We start from the raw sequence: 8922 nt of genomic DNA on the forward strand, positions 1-8922 counted from the left end.
CATTTTTAATATCAGCACATCAAAACGATCAAAAAAATACAAACCGTACTCAATTTTAGTAAAAAAAAAAAAAAATTTCAAAATTTATCCAAAAGCAGGTTCGACCTCAGCCCCAAACGGGCTCGTAGTATATTACTTAATTAATATGTCCACAAAAAAGTGCACCAACACCGAGGCATCAACAGAAAAAACACGCGCTCAATCACACGCGCACAAAAACACCGAGACATGCCGAGACATCGCACAAAAACACCAAGACATCACCAGTTCTAATTACGACATCGCACAAAAACACCAAGACATCGCCAGTTCTAATTAAGAGCACACGAAAACACCAAGGCGTCACCTCTTCTATAAATAGTGCACCCAAACCTCGTTATACATACTTACATCTCCTTATTCACAAAATTAAGCATCCACTCTTGCTCTGCTAACTTGTCTCCTCCTCAAATTTGGTAATATTATCGATGCCATCTCTTTCTAATCTCACTTGAGACATTACTGCTTTTATTTTCTTCTAATTAATCATTCCTTTTTGTAGTTAATTTTAAGCCATGGATGGTTACATCCTACACCCCCCCGCACAAGACTTGGCCACAGCAGGCTACTCCTCAGCTGCTAAAGGAGGGCTTGCTGGTGTCCTCGTCATGCTCCTTCTTGCTATCGTATTTTATGTGTTCTTCAAGTGCCGAAACTGCTCCATGAAATTTGAGGTGGATGTTGAAATGCAAGAAAGGAGCGTCCATGCTGCTGCTGGTAAATAAGAAGTTGAAGTTGATTAAGATTCATACCATGAGATTCTTCTAATTTTCCAATATTATTATTTTCGTATTAAATACAGATTCATCAAGGTAGCCATCCATGAAGTACTCGGGCGTCTCGACCCTTTGTTTTTGGTTTCATCATCTGTATCGCTGCAGATAAATAGTTGGTCTGTTTTCTCACAATAAAACAGTTCCAGATAATTTGTACCTTTTATGGTGTGAATTTTGTGCTGGAGTTGGACTGATATCTTCGATTAAAATCGTCAAAGCAGATAAGGAACTGTGGGCTTTTTCGTTAATTCTTTTTTTTTTTGTGGGTTTTAACCACGTCTAAGCTTCTTATTTGCTGGGGCTTGCTTTAGGAGCTTTCTTTTTATAGTCTCTTTTTAACGAAAAGAAGGTCGTCCTTCGGCTGCTTTCGCTTCTTCTTCTATTTTTCGCTCAACTTCTGCCGCTGGTGGGGTTACTAGCGGCGTGGTCCGGGACGGTTGCGTTGGCTGTCGTGATAGCTTGAGTCTGTCGGAGTTTTCGCTTTTCGAGTTCTTTTTTTTAGGCTCCTGGCAGCTGGATCGTTTCGTTGTTGACGGCTATGCCGTGGTTTGATGGTTTTATTGGCAACTGGTTCATTGGTTGTGTTTATTTATATTTTCCTCTCGAGAGAGAGAGGTGAGAATTGCTTGGAGAGATGGGTTGCGGTGGTGGTCCGTGGGTTTCAGTGCGTTAAGTGTGGGATCGGTGCCAACTCCATCTCCTCTGCGTGTTGATGAGGGCGGTTTTTCTCGTCGCTATCCAACGAGGGATGCCCAGTATTTTTGGCTTCCGTTGTTACGTTGACTTCCGTGATCGCTTGAGTCTGTCGGAGTTGTCGCTTTTCGTGTTTTTTTTTCCGGCTCCTGGCAGCTGGATCGTTTCGTTGTTATCGGCTATGCCGTGGTTTGGTGGTTATGTTGGTAATTGGTTCAATGGCTATGTTGGTGTTGGGCGTGCCATGGCGGCAATGCGCTGGGCAGTTGGGTGTTTTTTTTAGAAGTAGATGAGAATTGCCAGGGGAGATGGGTTGCGGTGGCGGTCCGTGGGTTTTGGCTTTGTGGAGTACAGAGGCATTAATCTTCTACTACAAAGAAAAAAAAATAGCAACCGCGACCTGGAGGAAGGGAGAGACAGAAGGAGATTAAAATTATCGACCTTGACTGGTAATTTTCTTTGATTTTCTTAAATGGATCTTTGAATTAATTGTTTATTATTACCTATATTGGTTGGTTGGTAGCTCCTCCCCGGTGGAGGAGTGTTGCAGCGATGGGGCATGCTAATATTATGTTTTATTAACCGATTGGTTTGAATGAAATGAATTGGCAGTGTATGGAAAGGAGCAGGACATGGGAATCGCAGCATTGGAAGCCATGCTTATGGATATGATGGATTCTGTGATCGCTTGAGTTTCTAGCGGCGTGGACCTGGACGGTTGCGTTGGCTTCTGTTATCGCTTGAGTCTGTCGGAGTTTTGCTTTTCGTGTTCTTTTTTTCCCCCCGATCCTGGCAGCTGGATCGTTTCATTATTGGTAACGGCTATGCCGTGGTTTGGTGGTTATGTTGGTAACTGGTTCAATGGCTATTTTGGTGTTGGGCGTGCCATGGCGGAATTGCGCTGGGCAGTTGTTTTTTTTTTTTTTTTGGAGGGAGATGAGAATTGCCAGGGGAGATGGGTTGCGGTGGCGGTCCGTGGGTTTTGGCTTTGTTGAGTACAGAGGCATTAATATCTTCATTACAAAGAAAAATTAGCAACCGCGACCTGGAGGAAGGGAGAGACAGAAGGAGATTAAAATTATCGAGCTTGACTGGTAATTTTCTTTGATTTTCTTAAATGGATCTTTAAATTAATTGTTTATTATTACCTATATTGGTTGGTTGGTAGATCCTCCCCAGTGGAGGAGTGTTGCAGTGATGGGGCATGCTAATATCTATATTTTAATAACTGATTGGTTGAATGAAATGAATTGGCAGACTATGGAAGCATTGGAAGCCATGCTTATGGATGATGAATTTAGAGGTGCTCCTCCCTTTCTTTCTTTTTGATTTTCTCAAAGTAAACAAACCAATGACATGCAATGGCAGAAATTCATTCTAGCGAGAATGGCCTTGATACTTCTTTCAAGATATCAATATCTCCACAGGTTAGGCTGTTCATCATGGTGCTGTGTTTTTTTCTGTTCCCCGGAGTTTGGTCATGTTCTTATGGTATGCTCCTTGAGTTGTGCTGTTTTGGATTCTTAGCTCGATCAGTTTTGTTTCCAGTGGGAAAAGGAGGTGAACAGGGAGCTGTGAGCTCTATCAAGATCTATATATGGTTTGCTGTGTATGCTCAATCTCCCTAAATTATTATTTTATCTGCTAAAGTTTGCCATGGAAATCGACTCCAACATGGCATCATAATTGATAGCAGCCAGCAAAACTTTGACCTCTAACACGTTTATTTTCTAACAACATCGATAGTTTTGTCATTAAGTTTCAATCTTTTTTATTTGGTTAAGGTGTCATCGTGATTGCCTAATAATTATGTTCCCTGTGTTCTTTTTCCCCCTGGCAGGTGAGGAGTGATCAGAGTGAATTTTGGGCTTTTGAGTGAGAATTCTATGTTTTTTTTTTTTTTTTGTTGAATTTAGGATTTTCAAGAGCCAAGAGTTTACTTGACTGAGATCGCAGACTTGCTGATTATGGCATGGACTATTCTGGACAGAAATAGCAGACCATGCCTTCAGGCAATTCTGAGCTCTTTTACTTTCCAAAAGAGAAGATAGCAAACAAGATCTGTGGCTGCTGTTGCACCGGGGCATCCATTCCTTTTCTTTCTGAGATTCATGTTGACAGATTGTACAATCAAACACAAAATGCTTTATTCAGTTTCTCGATCACAGCCAAGATTAAATTCTGCTTTGTGTCCGGTCCATTGATCTGTCCACTATGTTCATCCCTTTATTTTTGTTTTTTGTTTTCTTTGCATTGTATTGACATTGAAACTATTGCTCACATCCTATCTTCTTCTTTCCTTTTTTTTTCTTGGATAAGGTTCACAGATACATGAGGTGATTATGGTGCCGTGGTGATCACATAGTTGGCTTGCTCGAGATCAACAGCAGAATTTCCATTCTGTTGGTTTTAACTGAATACTTTGACAGCTACTGTTATGGAGATGGATCAAACCACTTAATTTTTGTAAGTACAATGTAATTACTTTTGGTTTTAAATGATCAAGAAGGTTTACTTTGGATCCAGTCAACCTTTTGGTTTTTCTGTGTATGAGACATGTAATTGCTTTAAAGGATCTGAAGCAACTCATAAAACTGATTTGTTGTTTAGCTTTTCGATTTTGATGCGAATTAGAGCTGTATTTGGTAGTTTAAGACATGATTGAAATGCATGTCAGGTCAGGTCGATCTCCTAAAGCAACAATCACCAGTCAATTCATGGCTATCCAAAATGCAAGAAAAATCGAGTTTTTTCAAGTTATCTCCATATTTTTTAACAAATTACACTGACAGTTTCACTCTAAACCCTAATCACAATTGAAATTGCCAAGTGATGGATCAGACATATTTTGTATTTTCTTGAACGCTCGCGATCACAGTGGCTAAGACAACAGAAAAACTCAGCAAGAAGTCAAGGCCTATATATAACAATGAGAACAGATAGAGATTTGAATATTTAAATAAAGTAATAGAAATGCATCAGTGCCAACTAATAGTAAAAACATAACAGGCATCCTCACCAAATTTCAATTATGCTCGACAGCTCTTATATGAGAAAGTAAACGTGAGGAATCAATATGGAATTCCTTGAGTTGCATACCAAAATTGAAATCGTAAAAGAACATTTTTCTGCATTTTGATTCTTCTTCTTTCAAATATTATTTTTTTCTTCTATAATTTCCTAATTTAGCTATGTAAAGGTCTTGTTTTTACGAGGAAAATGTGTACTGGCAGCCAAGCCTAGCTTAAAAAAAAATATAATCAAAGTCCAATAACAGTCCGTTTTGTTTTGTTTTGCAAAGAAAATAAAACACTCACTTATGAAGGTTTCAACGAATTGGTGACCTTGTTTCATCATCTCATCACAAATCCTATTTAGCATGAAGCATAAGATATTATTGAAATGTTTTGCTTTTTAAATCTTTAAAAACACCTGTCCTTAAAAAGAATATATATCTCTCTCTCTGTCTCTTTCTGATAAAATCAATTTAGTTGTCTAATATTTCATAAAAAAACTTGTGATCCAATCAGTTTTTTAATTGAATATTTTGGCTTAAAATCTAATTCTTTTTGTTTTTTAGTCATTGGATTTAAGAGAGGATAGAGTTGTTGAAAATCAAATAGGAAAGAGAAATTTACTAATGATATTTTTTTGGTAATGAAACTAGTTATTTTTTTATTTTAATAAGTTTTATTTGATGATGAAAGTTTTTTTTAAAATATTGTTTTTTTATTTTTTTTGAAAAAATAGATAGTGCTTGATTTTTTTTTTCTTTTATCTTACACTATAACATTTGAAGCTCTACATCGCTCTCTTTCACGTGGGATAACATGTGTGGTACTGTTACAATGATAGTTTATTGTCCGCCACCCAATCCTTTTCCTTTTCTCTTCTCTCTCCCTTCCCCTGTTAAATTTTGTGTTGGCCACTAAAAAAATATAAATCATATCATCTTATTTTATGACATTTCAAAGAAAATAATAATTATTTAGAAGAGGCTATGTATATTATTAATTAAAAAAAATTAATTAACCCTAAGGATTAGATGAACCGGTTAGACTTTGGATTTGCTTCCTAATGATCACGAATTCGAGTTCTCTCTGGGTCACTGTAAATTTACATGGTCATTAACTTTAAGATCCGTGGAATTAATTGAAATGCTTAAAAGCTAACTCGAATATCCATGTTAATAAAAAAAATTAATTAAAAAGGTGGTTTAATTGATTAATTAAACGTTTTGAAATCAACATTAATTCTATCTACAGATTAATTGATAAAGGTGGAGTGGATTATAGGTTATGCGAACCAAAAACTTATGTCCTTTAGGTGTTTGATCAAAGTCTAATAGAGGCTGAGGATAATGCGCTGGGATTCTGATGCCTTCAATGTGATAATGTGAGAGTTCAGTGTAATAACTGTGGACAGGGGATTGCAATTATATGATGATGCTTGTAAGCTTGCTTCTTCCATGTGCAATTATATGGTGATGCTTGCAAGCTTGCAAGTATCTTCAACTCTCTTTCTAGAAAAAAAAAAAAAGAAAAGATTTGTGCTCAGAATAATCAAAGAGATTCTTGAAATTAAAAAATATATTCGATACATTTTTAAACTCTTTAACGAAAAGTAAAAGCATTTGCAACATAATACTAAAAAACATGCGAAAACTCTTATTTTCATTCTCCATTCTCTTTCGATTTTAAATAACCAATATTTATTACTGGAGGAGATTTTATTATCTATCAACATATATAAATATATATATATATATTAATTTTATTTATATTTTTAGTATTAAATTTATTAGAAATTAAATTTTATTTTTTTATATTTATTTTTTATGAGATTTTTGTTAATAAAAAAATTAATTAAAAAGTTGTCAGTGTTAGAATTTGACCATAAAATTAATTAAAAGAGAAAGGAATTTTGGTCGATGCCTAGTTTAATTAATTAATTAAACCTTTTGAAATCAACATTAATTCTATCTACATGAATTAAGTAAACTATTATTCTTCCAAAAGATTCAATAAACAGTGAAAGGACGAATCTGATGGCTTGTCTTTGTAAAGTAACGACAGACCAAGCGTACGAGGTAGTACGGTATCTGTATCAAATCCAGGTATCTGGATCTAACATTTTATGCCTGTAATAAATGATGCATTTTCTGTCCTTGTCTAGATTTTGTCTGTTAGAAGCTGACTCAATAATCTGTTTTACAATTTATTTTTATTCAAAATATTTATAAAAACATTTAGAAATTATGACAAACTTATTTATTTATGGCTTTAAAAAATAATAAAAAATATATTCTAAAAACCAAATTCAACCTGAAACTAAAAATCAACTTGAGTTCAGATCTGTTTATTAACAAATATTTAAGATATAAAAACACCTAATATAAACCCCTCTTATCAAATTGAACAATTTTACACAAAATTTTTTAATTTTGATGGTTTAAATCGGTGTCAATAATAAGTTTTTTTTTTTTTTACTGTCGAAATTCAGCGACCTCTCTTTCTCAATCAAGAACACAAAAATAATAAAAATGAATCCATGTACCAAAATGGAGTTTTTTAAAAACTTACGGTACACCATCTATATTTGTCGTATTATTTATTTAGATCCCTTCTCTTTTTAATCTTATTTTTTTCATAAAAAAAATTAAATTTAATTTCTTTCTAAATAGTACTCATGTCCATAAACAAAGTCTAAGAATAATAATAATAAAAAATTGTAGAATGATTGGTGTACAATGAGTTTCCCCTATTTGTTTATATGTTTCAAAAACGCTTTTGAAAAAAAATTATTTTTTTTTTATTTTTTTCTTTACTTCAAATTAATATATTTTTTTGTATTTTTAAATTATTTTGATGTGTTAATATCAAAAATGATTTTCAAAAAATAAATAAAAATATTATTTAATACATTTTCAAGTATAAAACACTTTGAAAAACAATTAGAATCATATTCTCAAACACAACATAATAAACCATCGCATTACTATTTGCTTATTCATTTTGACAGTGGCTTTGAATTTTTGGCAAATGAGACTTGTTTTTTTGGCTGCGGGATCACGACATGTGCGGGACCAGTTATGATCCAAGATGGTCACACCAACCTTGTCACAATCAAGGTTATCAAAAATATTTTTTTAAAACGACACGGAATATACAATATAAATTCGAATTGTAAAATCATAAAATTATAAGTAAAATATTTTAAATAATTATATATTAACAATTTCAATCAAGTAGCAATTAATAATATAACATAATTAAAATAAAAATAAAATAAACAATAGAAAAGTTCAAACACCTTTATTTTGTTCACATTGATTCCTTTATTTCTTGGAGAAATCAACCCATTTATTTTTTTATTTACAAGAAACGAGTCCCTTCAAATTTTGATAGACCATTTAACATTAATTACTTCAAGGATCAAGCATGCCAATTTACAGCTTTTATGATATATATTTGGCAGTTAAAACAAATTAATTGATATGTTAATAGTTTATACAAGAAATTATGAAGAATGAATAGGTATTTTAATTTTACGGAAATAAAATTTACAAATAACTTGAATCGTTAAAAAAAAATTATAATAATTATAGTTAAAATCAAGCCTTTGATCAAATTGCACAAGTTTTACAAGATATAAATTTAAAACAATGAAAATGTTAAGGTACAGATTAATATAATGCATAATTTTATATTTTTTTTCAAACTTGTAAAATTTATCCAATTTTACCAAGTTTAAACGAGTTTGACCAGTTTTACTAATTTTTAAAAACGAAGGAAAAGGAAGGAATGAAAAACATGAAGGAAAAGGAAGGATCAGCACAAAAAAATAAAGGAAAAGAAATTGATCAGCCAAAATGTTATAGGAGACAAGACTGAATCTAACACCTGAAATATCATAAATAAATTGCATTAACAAGGTAAGGCATCGTAGAAACGAAGAAACAAAAACTGCTGCAAGAGAATAAATAATACAGTAAGAACTTATTACCATCAGGTTTATTTCTGGAGTAAATGTCATCTCCCTCAACAGAAATAAATTTTGGGCATGTCGGTGATGGTTTTGTTGTGCTCATTTTGCTCGAACAAATTCTACAGCTGCTAGAAAAAATAAAACACAGATTAGAATTAAATCAGATATAATCAAATAAAACATCAAAAAAATATTAATTTAAAATAAAAAAATAAAAATAAATAATTTTTTTTAAAATATAAAAAGAAACATAGCTTTGTTGTTGCTGGTGACTCTGTGAAGTCATGGACAGATGCTGACGTGCCATGTCTATCCACTCCGCGACTTAGCTTCCACTTCCACGCCAGTAAACTGCTAAACGTAGCTTCCCATTAGAATTCTTGCAATTACTCCATTCATATTCCAAAAGGAAAAGAAGGAAGGATAA

The 8922-nt window shown here is 33.3% G+C and overlaps 1 long non-coding RNA gene across 3 annotated transcripts; it reads left to right on the forward strand.

Annotated features, from left to right (window-relative positions):
• Positions 1-278: 278 nt before the first annotated feature.
• LOC118044274 (uncharacterized) lies at positions 279-3821 on the forward strand. Of its 3 annotated transcripts, none has more exons than XR_012167518.1 (6): positions 279-455; positions 542-756; positions 842-1957; positions 2121-2602; positions 2766-2935; positions 3349-3821. It is a non-coding gene; the product is annotated as an uncharacterized lncRNA (long non-coding RNA). The 3 variants fall into 3 exon arrangements; XR_012167519.1 differs by having other exon boundaries at positions 3425-3821; XR_004686758.2 differs by lacking the exon at positions 3349-3821 and having other exon boundaries at positions 2766-3273.
• Positions 3822-8922: the final 5101 nt, after the last annotated feature.

The sequence above is a fragment of the Populus alba genome, chromosome 12, assembly GCF_005239225.2.
Source record: "Populus alba chromosome 12, ASM523922v2, whole genome shotgun sequence".
Taxonomy (NCBI): domain Eukaryota; kingdom Viridiplantae; phylum Streptophyta; class Magnoliopsida; order Malpighiales; family Salicaceae; genus Populus; species Populus alba.